The sequence below is a fragment of the Bos javanicus genome, chromosome 1, assembly GCF_032452875.1.
Source record: "Bos javanicus breed banteng chromosome 1, ARS-OSU_banteng_1.0, whole genome shotgun sequence".
NCBI lineage: Eukaryota > Metazoa > Chordata > Mammalia > Artiodactyla > Bovidae > Bos > Bos javanicus.
Window position 1 is genome coordinate 41,775,937 of NC_083868.1, and position 20,343 is coordinate 41,796,279.

Genomic DNA, 20,343 nt, shown 5'->3' on the forward strand with positions numbered 1-20,343 from the left:
AGAAGGAAATGGCAACCCACTCCAGTGTTCTTGCCTGGAGAATCCCAGGGATGGGGAAGCCTGGTGGGCTGCCGTCTCTGGGGTCTCACAGAGTCAGACACGACTGAAGCGACTTAGCAGCAGCAGCAGCAACATGTATTATTTAATTAATAAAATTTATGATAATCTGAAAAAAAAAAAAAAAAGAAAAGTATTCTTCTTCTGAGAAGTATTCTAAGTATTTTATGCACGGAAGGTAATTGAAATGTCGGCCTAGCTAAACATAACTAAGTAACTTTATGGTCCAGCCAAATATTGAAATTGAGGAATCCAAGTAATTGTAAACTTTGTGTTTAGTCCTGGGAAACATCCAATTGCTCTCAAGTCTAGTGTCTTTTTGGCATTCATCTTTTGAGAAAATGAATGGTATAGAAAAGGCTCTTAGACCTTAGCAATGAGTTTCTTGAAGTTGTTAAGTGGCTCAGCTTTCAGTCAGCAAGTTTAGAAAACGAACTGCTTCCAGTCATTTGTGAATAGTAGCACATATGCATCTCTCTCACTGGATCATAATCATATTTTATATATCATAGTTTGACCAATATATAAGCATCTTGAGAACGAGTATGATGTGTTATTTGCCTAAGCCTATGTTCAATCTCAGGAGAAGGCAATGGCACCCCACTCCAGTACTCTTGCCTGGAAAATCCCATGGACAGAGGAGCCTGGTAGGCTGCAGTCCATGGGGTTGCTAAGAGTCAGACCCGACTGAGCGACTTCACTTTCACTTTCATGCATTGGAGGAGGAAATGGCAACCCATTCCAGTGTTCTTGCCTGGAGAATCCCAGGGATGGCGGGGCCTGGTGGGCTGCCGTCTATGGGGTCGCACAGAGTCGGACACGACTGAAGCGACTTAGCAGCAGTGGCAGCAGCATGCTCAATCTCTGAGCTTCCCTAGTAGGTCAGATGGTAAAATGTCTGCCTGCAATGCAGGAGACTTGGGTTTGATCTCTGGGTCAGGGTAGATCCCCTGGAGAAGGGAATGGCAACCCATTCCAGCATTCTTGCCTGGAAAATTCCATGAACACAGAACCCTGTGGGCTACAGTTCATAGGGTCGCAAAGAATTGGACACGACTGAGCGACTAACACACACTTTCATCCTCGATCTACTTTGCTTATAACCTAATAAATCTCAGTTAACTGCGTTAACAGAAATTGGAGATCGTTTCAGTTAATTATTTCATTCACTCAAAAATATTTCTTGAATATTTACTATCTGCCAGAAACAATTCAGTATGCTAAAGATATAGCAATAAAGGAACAATGCAAACTGCTAACAGTGTCCCTTTGTTCAGAACATATTTTTGTGTCAAGTCGTGATATGTCCCATGAAGAAAAACTAAACAGACTAAGAGATTTGGAGGTGATGGGAGAGGGACATTTTACATAGGGAAACCAAAAACACCTCTCTTGATATTGTAATACTCCAGCAGATCATGAGTTTAAGGAGAAAGCCTGAATATAAAATAATATTCCAGGCAGTGTGAAACAAAAGGGCAAAGCCTTAAATTTAACCAGGAATTTGCCTCAAAAGCTACTAGAAAGTATTATTAGACATGTATTCATTAGTGCATATTGAATTTCTTGCTTACTAAGTCTTCTGCTGCTGTTCTTAGAATTTTTAACAAAAAGTTTTTATCGACACTAAACCATCCTTTAATAGCAATAATGGGGGTTTTTGGTGATTGTACATTGCTAGAGAAATATGCTTAATCCTAAACTTGATTTTATGCAGTTGACTTTTAGAGTCATCAAGTTTCTCTAAGAAATTCTTATTTGTGCAGTTTTTCAGAAAGGTGACTAAATGTTTTCTTTAGCATAAAATAATAAGATCTTATTGCTATGTTGATACCGCTAATACCAAATTAACAATTTAATGGCATTTCTCCGTATAAATTGAAAAATAGTAATAGAACTTTTTAAGTAAAATATTTTAAATCCTATAAAAAATAAACCTGATCAGCAGTGAAAATAAGTGCAATCTGACCACATTTTGCATAATCTATGACTGTCATGTGATGTAAGGCTCTACTTTATGGTAGAGCAAATATCCCACACATTGTTTGCTCATTTTCAATGCAATTCTTTGTTTTAAAAAGGGATGCCAATTTAACTCCATTAACTTAACTGCCTGCATAACAGATTGACTGATTTGGATAACTGGATTATTGATTCAAATGTAGTTACTCTTAAAAAATAGGTTTTCGTTTGGGGGAAGGGATATTTTCTAAAAGTCCTTTTTATTTCAAAGTAAATATTAATAAATATTTTTTAAAAATAATGTGTAAAAGTGAAACTAAAAGACTTTCAAGTTTGATAGATTATTCTGATAAATTAGTTAAAATGTGAAGTGTCTAATATTTAATAAATAGTTTGTAAAGATTGAAAACTAATTGCTGACCTTTTAATCACACTGAAATTCCATATAACGTGTTTAAGTAGTTTTTTTTTCTTCCATGTATTCCTCAGCACTTTTCTATTTGGTTTGGATTCTAAAACAGTCAGTTCCAGCTACATAATTTGTGATGCCCAGTGAAAAATGAAACTGCAGGACCCTTTGTTCAAAAAGCAGGAGAAAAAAAAAGGGCCATTAAAGGTACTAAAATATAAAGCTTTTTCCTTCTGCAATTTCTCTCTCTCTCTCAACTTGTCATGGTACTTTTTTATTTGCCATTTAATGTCCAAGTAAAGAAAAAGTAAATTTCAAATTACTAGCGTAAACTTTACCATTCATCTTTATATTGCTCAATGCTACTTTTAAATGTAAAGATAAGAGCATCTAACTCACATGAAGTCAGAGTACAGCACAGTTTTTTTCCTAAAGTCCTGCACCACTTGGTATCTCCAGTCCCCAACGGTATCTCAAGCAGACCAGGACAGACAAATATAGGACAGACTCAAAACCTTGGAAAGAATTAGGAAGGGTGTCCCCAGGCACTGATCCAGTCCAGAGACCTTCCCTCTGCACAGGGATAGTTGTAGGGAGATTGATGACACCTCCAGATTCCCAGGGCTTCCCAACCCAGAGTGCAAGGGAGAACTCTAAAGGTCTTTAAATCTCCTTGCCAGAAACTGTTGGCTGCCTGCATGGGATAAATGAGAAAGCCAGAGTGTCAAGCTCCCAGTTGCCCCATCAGACTTTGCTTACAAAATATGAATTAAAGATAAAATTATTAAGAATTTCAAGATGGCAGTAGCCAAGCATTATACTCTAAGCAGGATTATGGAACCATGCAGCTGAAAAAGTCAAGCAGACTCTTGAAATCTATCCTGAACGCATTTTACAAAATAGTGATGTCATTGTTTTTCCCATTTACCTCTATATGTTAGTCAGAAAACAACTATGTTCAGTAACTACGATGTGCCAAGTACTGTGATGTGTGCCATGTAGTGAAAAGCAAGCACGTGTTAGAATGTTTGAAATGCGGTGTCTACTACAGAGCAGTCTTTCATTCCTTAAAATTCTTTAGAGCTTAACTAAAAAAAAAAGATAAAATTAAGCATATATCTGATTCAGTATACATTTTTGAATACTGAGTGCCTAAAATATTACTTAGCATGCAAGTCCTTAAAATATGTATAAAGTAATAAATGATAAAATAGTGATGTGATAGGTGGTAAATATTGACATTTCATTTTTCTATTTCTATGAAAGAGAGACTAGATGTTTGACCATATATTTATTCTGTCATACAGTAAGCAAAGCTTTTAGTTATAAAAGATAAAAAACAAAAAAAAAAAATTGAAAGATGGCTCCATAATTTGCCTAAAGCTGTTCTAATTATTTTGCAATTCTAATAGACCTAAATATAAATTCCGTAGCTCTATATTGTACTAAGTCACTTCTAAAGTGTACCCTAAGACAAAAACGTGCTTTTTTCCTTCAAAATAATTATAGCTTGGCTCACTGAATTACTTGTATTCATTTTTTTCAAATTCTTATCTAGCTTATATCTTAAGTAATATCTCATTAAAGCAAATAAATAATATTCCAAGGATAATAAATGTATCTATAATATGTGGATAGACATATCCTGGTCATTCTGTTTTGTTTTGTCTTTAAACAGCTTATTTTACTCTTCTGCTGATTCGCTATATCTCTAAGATATGATTACCCTTTACTTTACAAAAATTCTGTGTGAATTGATGTCCTCTCTTGACTTCCTGTTTCAAGGCTTCTTTATATAAATAGTGAATAATCGACTACTTTCTATGAGTTTGAATTATATTTTGATAGGCTTGATATTTATGTCCTATCTTATAATTTTATATTTTAAAGTTTTTTGATTACTTTTATTCAAGATAACCATGGTGGTCAGTTGTAGATATGATTTGACCATTTAGATTCCTAGAAATTGGGACTAGGTTCCTCTTTCTGTTGTTATAAGAAATGTGCTGAACAGTTTTGAGTTGGTTTTTATTTAGCTGTTTTTCAAGATGTGAGATAGTTGTATTAAGAGCAGAACAATTAAACTCTATTTGAAGTACTACTTAATTATATTTTTAAATTTAAAGATAACTGACATGTAAAATTATGTCCTAAAATATTTTCCACCATCTGAATTTTATTACCCTAACTGCTGCCAGCCCATATTATATACTTATAAGGTGACAATTTTCATATGCCTTAAAGAATCTCAAGAGAATGTATAATTCAGCTACATGTCTTCAGTCAAGATGAATTTATAAATGTTATACTATTTGTATAAATATATTTTATGTTACAAATAAATGCCATTTTTATCCCATTTCAAATATATCTAAGCAATAATTCCAATTTTCTTGTATATTTTCACTGACTCTTTTAGGATGGTCTTCTTTGTGTATGCGTGCTAAGTTGCTTCAGTCATGTCCTACTCTTTTGTGACCCCCTGGACTGTAGCCCTCCAAGCTCCCCTGTCCATGGAATTCTGCAGGCAAGAATACTAGAATAAGTTGCCGTGCCCTCTTCCAGGAGATCTTCCCGATCCAGGGATCTGAACCCTCATCTCTTACGTCTCCGACATTGCCATGCTAGATCGTTACCATTGGCATCACCTGGGAAGCCTGTCTTTCATGAATTTTGCCTAAAATCTTCCCTCTGCCTATTAGCCTATTAAAGAAGAAAATACAAAAAAATAAGTTGCACTTCAAGAGCTAGACGGTCTCTCTCTGCATCATAACACTTTATTTAAGATAGGAAACCATCAGTAAACATTCTAGTTAGATTACTTTATTTATATATTGGAGATTTTTAAAAATTTTATATAATGTAATTTTTACTCTAATTTTCTGAATAAAAAAGGAATTCATAATGCTAGGTGAAATGCAAGAAGTAACCTAAATGCATTAAATTATGATAGACCTTTTTTTAATGATACGTCCTTGATATGTCTATTTTCTTTACATATTAAGAATTAAAGTTTTAATGATCTTTTAAGACAAACTCATCATTTTTGTACTATGATCTAGAACTATCGTTCTCTAAGCTCTTCTCTACAAATGTCCCAATTTTTCATTTCTGTTATTAATTTAAAATTTATTTTCTACTTCCATAGTTTTATTTTTCCTCCTTTGTGGTAGCTCACAGTTTCAGAGGTGGGCATGAAGTCATATACTTGCCTTCATGTAACTTTTAAGTCCACTGTGAGGCACCAGAGGTAGAGTATGGGAAGAGTTACCCTAATAGGAACTTGATTTTGTAGGGAAAATTATAGTGTTATTTTTTTATTTATGTATAGTATGTGCAATGCTATATATTAATATGTTAGTTATATAATATAATGATAACAATTTTAAAGGTTATTATGCTCCATTTATAGTTATGGTAAAATATACTGGTATGGTATAATATGGTAAAATTTACTGGCTATATCCCCTGTGCTTATCCTTGTAGCTTTTTTATGCATAATAGTTCATACCTTTTAATCCCCTACCCTTATATTGCACCTCCCCACCTGTCTCCTCCCCATTGGTAACCACTAATTTGTTCTCTATTAGTCTGTTTCTTTTTGTTATATTCATTAGTTGTAATTTTTTAGATTCTACATGTATCATCATGTAGAATCAGTCATGTCCAACTCTTCGTGACCCCATGGACAGTAGCCCACCAGGCTCCTCTGTCCATGGAATTTTCTAGGGAAGAATACTGGAGTGGGTAGCACATTCTCCGAGGGATATTCCTGACCCAGGGATCGAACCCAGGTCTCTTACATTGCAGGCAGATACTTGATGGTATTTATCTTTGGGTTTATCTTTGTCTGACATTTCTGTTACCATAAAATCCTCCAAGTCCATCCATGCTTTTGCAAATGACAAAATTTTATTTAGGTTGCCTCTATATCTTGGCAACTATAAATAGGTCTGTTTTGAACATTGGGATGCGTGTAAATTTCTTTCTTTTTACCTGTGATTGGAATTGCTGGGTCGTATGGTAGATCTATTTTTACTTTTTTGAGAAACCTCCATGCTGTTTTCTTCAGTGGCTGCACCTATTTACATTCCCCCTAGCAGGGTATATGTGTTCCGTTTTCTCCACATCCTCACCAACATTTTGTATTTGTGTTCTTTTTGAGGACAGTGATTGACAGGTATGAGATGATATCTTATTCTGGTTTTGATTTTCAATTCCCTGATGATTTGTGACATTGAATGTCTTTTCATGTGCCTATTAGTCATCTGCATATCCTGTTATGGAAAATGTCTATTCAAGTCTTCTGCTCATTTTTTTAATCGAGTTGTTTATTTTTTGATGTTGATTTATGTGAGCTGTTTATGTATTTTTGGATATTAACTTATAACTCTAATTTTAAGGTCAAAAGACACAAAAATCATTTTTACTTAATTATTTGACAACTAAGAAGACTACATATGTTTGACATTTAAAGAAACCAAGCAAAACCTCACATTCTGTAAACTTAGCACATAAACATGGCATACAGGTTATATTTCTGAGCTGGATTTTGCATAAAACCCTTTATTTTCATATTTTCATTTTCAAGAACTAATTACTTTTCTTGTGATTTAATTTCATCACTGAAATTTTGCTTAATTTTCTCTGTAAAAACTTTTCTTAGAAAGTGTGGTATCAAGTTTTCATAATACTATCTATAAGTTCACTGCATTGTACTTTTATATCAAAAATATTGGTTGCTAGATAATGAAGGTTTTATATAAATGAAAAATGTCATGCTGTTCCATTTGTATATGGCTTTTTCTTCAAAATTATTCTCAGGTGTATCACTTAAAACAGAAGTATATTTAATCAAAATCAACTAATGAATAATTAGCTCATATTTTAGGAATTAATTTATATTTCCATGGAGAAGATAGAAACAGTTTCTGGTTAAAGGAACAAAAGAGCCTTGAAAAAAAGTTCTTAATATACAGAGAAATTTAATATAGGATAAAGAACACATCTAAGATCAATAGGAAAATTATAAATCATTGAATAAAATGTTTTGAGGGAAAATTATTATTTGAAATATTTAAAGTTAATTTTCAACTAAGAAAATACCCTGAAATAAATCCCAAGTTATTAACCAAGTAAATACAAGCATAACATCTTAAGAAAAAATAAGTATAGATGAATAGAGAATCATATAAAAATTACAAAGCAAATAACAGATGAGTTTAATAGAAATTTCATATATCAAAGTCTTTATAAATAAAATGATAAAAAGTAACAAGCTAGGTAAGATACAAGTGAAGAATTAAAATGATAAAATATTTGTTAGTCATTCAGTCATATTCAGCTCTTTGTGACCCTATGGACTGTAACCCACCAGTCTCCTCTGTCCATGGAATTTTCTAGGAAAGAATACTGGAGTGAGTAGCTAGTTCTCCAGAGGATATTCCTGACCCAGGGATCAAACCCAGGTCTCTTACATTGTAGGCAGATACTTTATTGTCTGAGCCACCAGGGAAGTCCATGTGAAGAACAGACCATGGTAAAATGTAGTTTGGCCACCTGATGCAAAGAACTGACTCATTCGAAAAGACCCTAGGAAAGATTGTAGGTGGGAGGAGAAAGGGATGACAGAGGATGAGATGGTTGAATGGCATCACTGACACGATGGACATGAGTTTGAGTAGGCTCCAGGAGTTGGTGATGGACAGGGAAGCCTGGCGTGCTGCAGTTAATGGGATCGCAAAGAGTCGGACACGACTGAGTGACTGAACTGAAAACGGGCAAAGGATGAGCTGTCAATCCTTACTTAGAAGAAATACTATTGCCTAATATTCATTAAAAAAGAATTTCAATCTTGAGTTTTCCCTGGCAGTCTAGTGGTTAAGACTTCCCGATCTTTTAGTGCAGGGGGGCAAGTTTGATCCCTGGCTGGGAAACTAAGATCCCACACGCCATGGAGCACTGCTGAAAAAAGAAATAATTTAATTCTTGCTAAATTTCGGACAAATGAAAATTAAAACAATGATAGGTAATTTTCTTGTAATTAAGTTGGACTTTTTTTTTTTCCTAAGATTTTCTTTGGTAAATGGTAATAATTATGTCAGCTTAGAATATAATTTGGTAAGAACTCCATATCACTACAGGAAAACTACAAAATTATATGGCAATGTGCTTCCAGTACCTTAAAATTACTATGTCCTTTTAATACACTAGGTATATTAATATCTGATATGGAAGCTGAAGCTCCAATACTTTGGCCATCTGACGCAAAGAACTGACTCATTTGAAAGACTCGATGCTAGGAAAGATTGAATGCGGGAGGAGAAGGGGATGACAGAGGATGAGATGGTTGGATGGCATCACTGACTCAATGGACATGAATTTGAGTAAACTCCAGGAGTTGGTGATATACAGGGAGGCCTGGTGTGCTGCAGTTCATGGGGTTGCAAAGAGTTGGACATGAATGAGCAACTGAACTGACTGATATTAGTATCTTAAGAAAGATAAAACATATAGAAATAGTATATGGGTGTATAATCATGCGTTAAGTATAATAATGAAATGTGTAAATATCCTAAATTACCAAGAATAAATAGTCAACAAATGTACTATGCCCATAAGGCAGAATATTAAGTTTAGTGAATGAGAATAATGCTGACAGTATTGTAAGGACTGCAGGCCCTGAAACTCTGTATACATCATCATCCAAGTATGTAAACAACTAGTGCACACGTGTAATCATAAGAAAATGAATAGCAACATTTTCTAATGTTGGCACTGTTTCTCTCTGTGGGGTGGGTCTATGACTGTTTAGTTCTCTAAAGTGACTTGTGAGCTCCTCCATGATCAGGCCCTGATTATCCTATTATAACTCCTTATATTTACCCTCTTACCATAATTATCATGCTCTTCATTTCCATTGCATATAAGTTTTTTCTATTGGTTTCTCCATAAATATATCCCAAGGTGTAACATTGCACATTTCACATAAAATCTATACATTAAATATTTACTAAAGTAAGTGAAAGTGAAGTCTCTCTGTCATGTCCACCAACTCTTTGGGACCCTCTGGACTGTAGCCCACCAGGCTCCTCCATCCATTGGATTCTCCAGGCAGGAATACTGGAGTGGGTTGCCATTTCCTTCTCTAGGGAATCTTCCCGACCCAGGGATCAAACCTAGGTCTCCCACCTTACTCTGAGCCACCAGAGAAGCCCAAATATTTACTAAAGAAGTAGGTAAATTAAGTGTATGGGTGTATATAAATACACACAAATTTTTACCATACATAAAGTGAACCTTTTAAAGATTTAATACCCTGATCCTTTTGCCCCTTAATCATGAAGTGCTCACTTAGGATATATCAACAGTAAGCATTTTGTTCACAGGCTCATCATTCTGAAACAAAACTACAGAAGGCGTAATGTTCAGTTGTGTCAACCTAAACAAGAAGGCAATGGCACCCCACTCCAGTACTCTTGCCTGGAAAATCCCATGGATGGAGGAGCCTGGTAGGCTGCAGTCCATGGGGTCGCTAAGAGCGGACCGGACTGAGCAACTTCACTTTCACTTTTCACTTTCATGCATTGGAGAAGGAAATGGCAACCCACTCCAGTGTTCTTGCCTGGAGAATCCCAGGGACAGGGGAGCCTGGTGGGCTGCCGTCTATGGGGTCACACAGAGTCGGACACGACTGAAGTGATGTAGCATAGCATAAACAAGAATGTACTGGAAATATACAGGAGGGATTATAGTCTGGTGTTATGGATCTCCAGGGCCTTAAATTTCATATCCTCTGTACATACTTTATGCTGCTATTTACCATCTGCATTCTCATGAATTTATAGCTCATCATGTCATTTTTTAAATTCTCTTTAAATGTCCATAGTTTAGTCATAGTTTAGCTGGGAAGAATCTGATCAACTCTGAGTTCTAGTCCCCAAACTGCTACTGTCCAGCTGTGTAAATTCAGGCAAGATATTTAATCTTTCTGAACCTCAGATTCTTCATCTGCAAAATAAGTCTATTACATTGGATAGCATGATGAGCATTATAATATTCAGTAATTGCATTGAGTAATATGAACATTCTATGTGCATGGTCTTTTAATATTTTAAAACATTTCTATATAATTCCAAAGATTTTACATAATAAAAATATGAAAATAACATAATTTATAAATTTGACACCTCAACTGAAAGGAAACCTACTCCATAAAAAAATCTCATTGTAATTTTCCATGTATACAGCTCTTTCTGTAGGTCTTACCCTATATTTTGCAGTATTATTGTTAGTTTTCCATGGTGACTTCAATTTGTGCGATTGTTTTTGGACATAAAGAAGTATCTCCGTAATATTTCATCCCATATTCAAGTCCATATTACCTTATTCTCAGCAAAAAGAAATAAATATTCTATTTTTTGGAATATACATATATAGATAGATAGATAGATACATAATATATGGGGTGGTGGTGATTTAGTCGCTAAGTCGTGTCTGACTCTTGCAACCCATGAACTGTAGCCTACCAGGCAACTCTGTCTATTGGATTTTCCAGGCAAGAATACTGCAGTGGTTTGTCATTTCCTTCTCATATATAATTAGAAACGTGACTGTAATTAGATTAAATTTTATATGGTTTAAACAGAAATATAAGTGTCATCCCCTCCTCTCCCTTCTTCCCATTTTTTCCCCACGTTACGGTCTCTGCCACTTTCAGCTTCCTTTTTTTTTATTTGTTTGAGTTTTTTGGTTTACCCTTTGCTTTTATCATTTCTCACGATTGTACCTAAGTAACTCTTCAAACTGATTTGTATGTGTTCCTTATTCTGTCACTTGTTTCCTTGATGTAATAAATTCCAAATATAATTTAATCTTTCAATAATAGATTTTAAGCTTCTGGAAAACTGCAAGTCGCTCAATTGTGTCTGACTCTTTACAGCTGCATGGACTATACAGTCCATGGAATTCTCTAGGCCAGAATACTGGAGTGGGTAGCCTTTCTTTTCTCTAGGGCATCTTCCCAACCCAGAGATCAAACCCAGATCTCCTGCATTGCAGGCAGATTCTTTACCAGCTAAGCCACAAGGGAAGCCCTTAAGCTCCAGGAGGGCTAAAGTTTTCCACATATTTTATTGATCAGTTCAATCTATCCTGGGCTTCCCAGATGGTGCAGTGGTAAAGAATCTGCCTGCCATTGCAGGAGATGCAAGAGACGTGGGTTTGATCTCTGGGTCAGAAAGATTTCCTGGAGTAGAAAATGGCAACCCCTCCAGTATTCTTGCTAGGAAATCCTATAAACAGAGAAGCCTTGCAGGCTACAGTCCATGGGGTCACAAAGAGTTCAACACAACTGAGCACACATATACAAAATTAACAGGAGAACAGTTTTAATGATTAGTTCTTTTGTACCTGTATAATTACTTCATTGACCATTGCTGTCCTTCTGCAGTAAGAGGGCAATAAGAAGGGAAGGTGACTCAAAACCTTTTTTTTCCTCAAAGTGAGACAAAGGGAGGGCATTCTAGGATCAGCTCCAAAGCCATGCTTAGGTAGCACCATCTTCAATGTCTCCTATGAACTCTCTTCTGTTATTACTTTACCAGGTTTGTATTACATGATGTTACCAAAACATGTAGAGACAGTACCAGTAATAAGCATCATTATCACCTAATGATCATTCTAAGAACTTAAACAGGTACTGGTAACAGAGTGGCATCTGTGTCATTTACCTAGTAAAATTGTCTAAACGACTGAACACACATCACTCTATCCCTGGAGCATTGAAGATTACTAGGTATAAAGCTCTATAAATACATTTTTTAATAAATAACTGAGCAAACATTTATTAAGCACTAGTAAAGTAATGCTCAAAATTATCCAAACCAGGCTTCAGCAATATGTGTACCATGAACTTCCACATGTTCAAGCTGGTTTTAGAAAAGGCAGAGGAACCAGAGATCAAATTGCCAATATCCGCTGGATCATGGAAAAAGGAAGAGAGTTCCAGTTCTATTTCTGCTTTATTGACTATGCCAAAGCCTTTGACTGTGTGGATCACAATAAACTGTGGAAAATTCTTCAAGATATGGGAATACCAGACCACCTGATCTGCCTCTTGAGAAACCTGTATGCAGGTCAGGAAGCAACAGTTAGAACTGGACATGGAACAACAGACTGGTTCCAAATAGGAAAAGCAGTACGTCAAGGCTGTCTATTGTCACCCTGCTTATTTAACTTATATGCAGAGTACATCATGAGAAACGCTGGGCTGGAAGAAGCACAAGCTGGAATCAAGATTGCCAGGAGAAATATCAATAAACTCAGATACGCAGATGACACCACCCTTATGGCAGAAAGTGAAGAGGAACTCAAAAGCCTCTTGATGAAAGTGAAAGAGGAGAGTGAAAAAGTTGGCTTAAAGCTCAACATTCAGAAAACGAAGATCATGGCATGCGGTTCCATCACTTCATGGGAAAAAGATGGGGAAACAGTGGAGACAGTGTCAGACTTCATTTTTGTGGGCTCCAAAATCACTGCAGATGGTGATTGCAGCCATGAAATTAAAAGACGCTTACTCCTTGGAAGGAAAGTTATGACCAACCTAGATAGCATATTCAAAAGCAGAGACATTACTTTGTCAACAAAGGTCTGTCTAGTCAAGGCTATGGTTTTTCCAGTAGTCATGTATGGATGTGAGAGTTGGACTGTGAAGAAAGCTGAGTGCCGAAGAATTGATGCTTTTGAACTGTGGTGTTGGAGAAGACTCTGAAGAGTCCCTTGGACTGCAAGGAGGATCCAGCCAGTCCATTCTGAAGGAGATCAGTCCTTGGTGTTCTTTGGAGGGACTGATGCTAAAGCTGAATCTCCAATACTTTGGCCACCTCATGCGAAGAGTTGACTCATTGGAAAAGACTCTGATGCTAGAAGGGACTGAGGGCAGGAGGAGAAGGGGACGACAGAGGATGAGATGGCTGGATGGCATCACCAACTCAGTGGACATGAGTTTGAGTGAACTCGGGGAGTTAGTGATGGACAGGGAGGCCTGGTGTGCTGCGATTCATGGGGTCACAAAGAGTCGGACACGACTGAGCGACTGAACTGAAGTGAACTGAATACATGATCAGTACAGTGGCTTATCATGTAGTATTGATAAGGAAGGGAGAAATTAGTGTGGCTTCCTCAAATACCTTATTTACTGTAACTGGGGAGACAAGTTTAGCAGAATGAAAAAGGCGAGCGAAAAATAAAAAGCATATTTTTAATTTAAGCATTCAAGTTATAAGAATCAGATGTGAATACTTTAGTTCAGAGGAGAGATGCTTAACTGAGCTGGAGTACTTTGTGGAGGAGCTTTAATATAAAAGGAAGAACATTTGGACTGACCATATAAGAAGGGTTGAGCTTTGAAATTATGAAGCCGTGCAGGAGGAACAAATTTTCACAGTTTGTTTCTGACAGAGTTGTAGAAAAAGCCTAATTCTCCATGTTCATATCTGAAGAAGCTTTCAGTGAATCAAAATTTGCACCACAGTCAGCCTTTAATAAGAAAGTTATAGAATTAAGCTCATTCAATTTAGGAAGCAATTTTCATGCAGTATTATGGAAAAGGTCTTAGTAGCAATGTTATATTCTACTTCTTCAAACATGAGCAATGTTGGATAAAAAAGATTTGAATGTCAAAGATGAGATTTGTCAGGAGAAGCTTACTTTTAGGGAGTTGTTCTTTTAAAGAAACAGGCTTAGCAAAAAATAGTTTCCATCTGGGAGCAAATTTACATGGCACTGTTACAAGATGCATAGTTTGATTGTGATTTATAAACAGTCATCAGAATAGGACACTTGTCTTCCCACAGCAACATCTCTGAGCACTAAGCACTATTTGGTCAAGCCCCTAGGATTTAAGTGCAGGGTGCTCAGTTATAAAGCTGTTTTTCATCGATCTGAGCTGTTGAGTTCTTAACTGTAGCTTAGTTTCACTTTGATTTTGAAATCCATAAATGCCAGTCACAGCATTTAAGAACTAAAATCATTGGCACAGGAATTTAAATGAAGAGTGATAAATCAAGGCTGCCAGTAGCTAGTGTCTCAGCCAGATGCAAACACCACAACCACAGTTTTTAATAGCCTTGTGTGCCCAATTTCAAACTAAGTGTGACAGGTTAAGCAGGAAGTTAATTACTATCTTGAAACAGATAGTCTAGCGTTGATAGGAAAGGGCATCATAAAGCTGTGTTTTATCTTAACAGAATACCCGGAAGAAATATTAGAAAATAGAGATGTATAAATAATGATTAGTTCATGTAAAAAAGCAGGGAAGGTAGTGAGGGTTATTATGCATCTGGTTAAATGAGGGCAGGTATATGAAAAGGAGACTTCAGAGAACAGCTTTACTAGTCTCAAAGCAGGAAGTGAATTCATGTATGAATCAGAATCTTGCTACCTTCACGGTGGATGAGATACTAGGTACCTCAGGTACTAAATCTCTACCACCGAATGCCAGATATTAGAATGTCTGTCAACTTTTCTCATGGTAGAATGCAAAAACGAACCATTACACCTAATCTGAATACAGCCTTAGAAACCCAAAGATATTATAAATCACAAAATTCTTAAATAGTCTTTCATGTATTTTTTTGTGCCTTCAATCCATGGCCCTTTCTCTCTTCAGATATTTATTAGACAGCATCTTCTTAAGCTATTTCCTACTTGACTTGATGATTTTATGACTGTTTGAGAAAGTGTTTCAAGACAGAATCTGTTCTTTGGAGTTCTGATTGGTTTTAGGAAGGATGCAGTTCAACTTTCATTTAATGAGATAACGTTAAAAACATTGTGTCAGACACTGTCCTTAAATCATAATAAAAGCCAACCCAGAAAGGTATCATTATACACATTTTCCAGTCAAGGAAACTGACACAAAAAAAGAGACTAAGTAAAACATCAGTATCATGGAGTTAAGAAATGGACAAACCACAGTTTGTAGTCAGGTATTCAGGTTCCTGATCTGTGCTCTTTAAACATTAGGACACATTGCCTTTTTAAACCTGGGCCCAGGGTGAGCAGCAGTAGTTATAAAACTCTAGTTATTTAGTTGTAACTTATTCAAACCATTCATTTTGTTCTGTACCTATTGCAAATTAGAACATACCTTACTCAGAAAATGCAGATTAAATACAAAGATTCAGTTCAGTTCAGTTCAGTCGCTCAGTCGTGTCCAACTCTTTGCGACCCCATGAATTGCAGCATGTCAGGCCTCCCTGTTCATCACCAACTCCCGGAGTTCACTCAGACTCGCGTCCATGGAGTCAGTGATGCCATCCAGCCACCTCATCCTCTGTCGTCCCCTTCTCCTCCTGCCCCCAATCCCTCCCAGCATCAGAGTCTTTTCCAATGAGTCAACTCTTCGCATGAGGTGCCCAAAGTACTGGAGTTTCAGCTTTAGCATCATTCCTTCCAAAGAAATCCCAGGGCTGATCTCCTTCAGAATGGACTGGTTGAATCTCCTTGCAGTCCAAGGGACTCTCAAGAGAAAAGGGAACTCTCTTACACTGTTGGTGGGAATGCAAACTAGTACAGCCACTATGGAGAACAGTGTGGAGATTCCTTAAAAAACTGGAAATAGAACTGCCTTATGATCCAGCAATCCCACTGCTGGGCATACACACTGAGGAAACCAGAAGGGAAAGAGACACGTGTACCCCGTTGTTCATCGCAGCACTGTTTATAATAGCCAGGACATGGAAGCAACCTAGATGCCCATCAGCAGATGAATGGATAAGAAAGCTGTGGTATATATACACAATGGAGTATTACTAAGCCATTACAAAGAATACATTTGAATCAGTTCTAATGAGATGGATGAAACTGGAACCTATTATACAGAGTGAAGTAAGCCAGAAAGAAAAACACCAGTACAGTATATTAACGCATATGTATGGAATTTAGGAAGATGGTACCAATAACCCTGTGTACGAGACAGCAAAAGAGACACCGATGTATAGATCAGTCTTATGGACTCTGTGGGAGAGGGAGAGGGTGGGGAGATTTGGGAGAATGGCATTAAAACATGTATAATATCATGTATGAAATGAGTCACCAGTCCAGGTTCGATGCACGGTACTGGATGCTTGGGGCTGGTGCACTGGGACGACCCAGAGGGAGGGTATGGGGAGGGAGGAAGGAGGAGGGTTCAAGATGGGTAACACAGGTATACCTGTGGCGGATTCATTTCGACATTTGGCAAAACTGATACAATATTGTAAAGTATAAAAATAAAATTAAAAAAACAAAAAGAGTCTTCTCCAACACCACAGTTCAAAAGCATCAATTCTTCAGTGCTCAGCCTTCTTCACAGTCCATACATGACCACAGGAAAAACCATAGCCTTGACTAGACAGACCTATGTTGGCAAAGTAATGTTTCTGCTTTTCAATATGCTATCGATAGCATTTTATTAGTCTTTACAGAAAATATGATGAGCAACCACAGTAAACGTATAAACTCCAGGAGACTTTTGACCTGTCCTCGGAGCACATGAACTTTGCTGGCCATCACTACAATGTCTTGCCTGAATTGAAGGAGTCAGTATATCAAAGGTGGATATTGAAACACAGAAGTCTATTGTCAAATAGAAAGTGGTCTTAGGTCTTTCAAAATGTTAAATCTTAAAATTGAAACAAGTATTTATATGATTAATTAATATATGTATTTTAATAATAGAGCACATTTTATAAACTTCAGAGAAAAAGAAAAATTAAAATATATATTTAATAAAGAAAGAAAGAATTCAAATTTAAAATGCATTTATTCTCTGGTACACTTCTTCAGATATACATATATTGTCAACTCCAAAAGAAATATATTTCACAAAACTCCAGCCATTCCCCCCAACCATGAGATCTATTTTGCTTTTGCTCAAACACCCCAGGTACATTCTTGCCTCATGGCCTCTGTCCTTTTGTTACCTCCTTCAGTTCTTTGCTCCAGTGGCATTAGGTTATAGAGACTTTTCATGACCACTTCAGTTAAAATTTTAACTTTTCATGTAGTCACCACCCATGACTGCATTCTCTTCCTTTCTTTCTTTCATGACATTTATCATCATTTGCATTTTACTGAAACATTTATTTTCTGTTTTTCACCAGCTTTCATGTGAACTCCATGTAAGCAAGGACTTCTGTCGTGTTTATTTGCTATAGTCTCTGTGCCTAGAATAGAACCTGGCTCATATGTGGAACCCATGATATGTTTATTGAATGGATGAATGGAAGAAAAACTGAATAATTGAATATTTTTAAGTTATAAGTTTGTAATAATTTATGAACCACTTACTAATTAGTCCAAGTGAATATGTTAGGGTACATGTAAAATTCCATAGCAAACCTAGCTAATATTTACAGTTTAATATTTTATTTTACATCTTCACCTTAGTCAATTTTAAAATACTCTGTATAATCACCATTTTGCTTTAAAAGGCAATATTCATTGCTAAGCAGAATCAATTTATATTTATTAATGACTATACCTATATCATGAGAATTGCTTAAAGATGTGTTTCTGGGGATTTATAAAACATCTCAAGGTACTCGAAATGACAAATGTTTAAAAGTGTTGACATAACAATTCTAAATGGTTCCTGATTTGTTGTTAGAAATAAATCAAATTCATTACTGTATCCTGAGGACACTACAGTGCCTAGCACCTAGGAATATTCATAAATGTGTTAAATAAAGGAAAACATGATTAAATAAAGGGATCCACTTTTAAATTTTCATTTATTAAAATACTAAAAAAATTTATTGAAGTACAGTTGATATACAGTGTCTTCCTAGTTTCAGGTATATAGCATAGTGATTATAATATGTATACATACATATTATATATGATATGTATGCACATATATATATACACATACACATTTTTCAGAGTCTTTTCCTTTATAAGTTATTTAAAAATAATGAGTATAATTCAATAAGCTGTATAGCAGGTCTTTGTTGGTTATTTATTTTTATATATAGCAGTGTGTATATGTTGGAGAAGGCAATGGTGACCCAATCCAGTACTCTTGCCTGGAAAATCCCATGGACAGAGGAGCCTGGTAGGCTGCAGTCCATGGGGTCTTGAAGAGTCGATACAACTGAACGACTTCACTTTCACTTTTCACTTTCATTCATTAGAGAAGGAATGTCAACCTACTCCAGTGTTCTTGCCTGGAGAATCCCAGGGACGGAGGAGCCTTGTAGGCTGCCGTCTATGGGGTCGCACGGAGTCAGACACAACTGAAGCGACTTAGCAGCAGCAGCAACAGTGTGTATATGTTAATCCCAACACCTCAATTTATCTTTCTCCTCCTTTTCCCTTTAACACCCATAAGTTTGTTTTCTGTGTCTGTGAGTCTTTTTCTGTTTTTTAAATAATTTTATTGTATCTTTTTCTTTAGATCCCATGTATAAGTGATGTAATATGATATTTGTCTTTTGCTTACTTAGTATGATAATTTCTAGGTCCATGCATGTTGCTGCAAAGGACATTATTTTTTATCTTTTATGACTGAGTGATATTGCATTTTATATTTATACCACTTCTTCTTCATCCATTCATCTGCCAACAGACATTTAGGTTACTTCCATGTCTTTGCTATTGTAAATAGCACTACAGTGAAAAATTTGGATGCCTGTATCTTTTCAAATTAGAGTTTTCTCTGGATATATGCCCAGGAGTGAGATTGCAGGATCATATGGTAACTCTGTTTTTAGTTTTAAAGGAACATGCATACTGGTCTCCATACTGGCTGTACCAATTTACGTTACCCCCGGAGGAGGAAATAGCAACCCACTCCAAAATGTTGCCCAGAAAATCTCATAGACAGTGGAGCCTGGTGGGCTGCAGTCCCAAAAAGATCACAAAAGAGTCGAACACACCTGAGTGATTAAACAACAACAGTGTAGGAGGGTTTCCTTTTCTCCAAACTCCAGCATTTATTATTTGTAGACTTTTTGATGATGGCCAGTCTTTCTAGGGTGAGGTGATATCTCATTGTTGTTTTGATCTGTGTTTCTCTAATAATTAGTGACGTTGAGCATTTTCTAATGTGCCTGTTGGCCATCTGTAGTCTTCTTTGTAAAAATGTCTATTTAGATCTTCTGCCAGTTTTTTTTATTGGGTTATTTTTTTGTTTTGATGTTGAGTTATATAAACTGTTTGTATGTTTGAAAATTAAGCCCTTATCAGTTGCATCACTTGCAAATCTTTTCTCCCATTCTGTAAGTTGTCTTTTCATTATGTTTATATTTCATTTGCTGTACAAAAACTTTAAAGTTTAATTAGGTCTCATTTATTTTTGTTTTTATTTTAATTACTCTTAAGTGATGAATCCAAAAAATGTTTGTGTAATATATGTCAAAAAGTGTTCTACCTATGTTTTCTCTAGGAGTTTTTATAGTATTTAGTCTCACATTTATGTCTTTTATCCATCTTGAGTTTATTTTTTTGTGTGATGTTAGAGAATTTTCTAATTGCATTTTTAAGCATGTGGTTGTCCAGTATTCCCAGCACCACTTGTTGCTGAGATGGTTGTTTCTACATTGCATATTCTTCCCTCCTTTGTTGTAGATTGACCATTGGTGTATGGGTTTATTTCTGGGCTTTTTATCTTGTTCCATATGATCATCACAGTAGATGCAGAAAAAGCATTTGATAAAATTCAAAATGCATTTATAAAAACTCTTCAGAAAGTGGACATAGAGGGAACATAACATAATAAAGGCTGTACACAATAGACCCACAGCAAGCCTTGTACTCAATTGTAAAAAGCCAAAAGGATTTCCTCTAAGGACAAGAAGAAGAGAAGTATACCCACTCTCACCACTTTTATTCAGCATAGTGGGAAGTCTTGGCCACAGCAGTCAGAGAAG

At 36.2% G+C, this 20,343-nt stretch overlaps 1 protein-coding gene across 14 annotated transcripts in view; it reads left to right on the forward strand.

Annotated features, from left to right (window-relative positions):
- Positions 1 to 20,343, forward strand: part of EPHA6 (EPH receptor A6) — a 1,025,466-nt gene that overhangs the window by 471,862 nt on the left and 533,261 nt on the right. The window contains exons 6-7 of one of the 14 annotated variants that reach the window (XR_009740373.1): positions 2,509 to 2,635; positions 4,848 to 16,331. The exons of 12 other annotated variants lie outside the window; for them this stretch is intronic. The gene's annotated coding sequence lies outside the window, so the exon portion shown is untranslated. Of the gene's footprint in view, positions 1 to 2,508; positions 2,636 to 4,847; positions 16,332 to 20,343 lie in introns of those variants that run through there. One more of the 14 variants, XM_061436610.1, reaches the window with a different exon arrangement.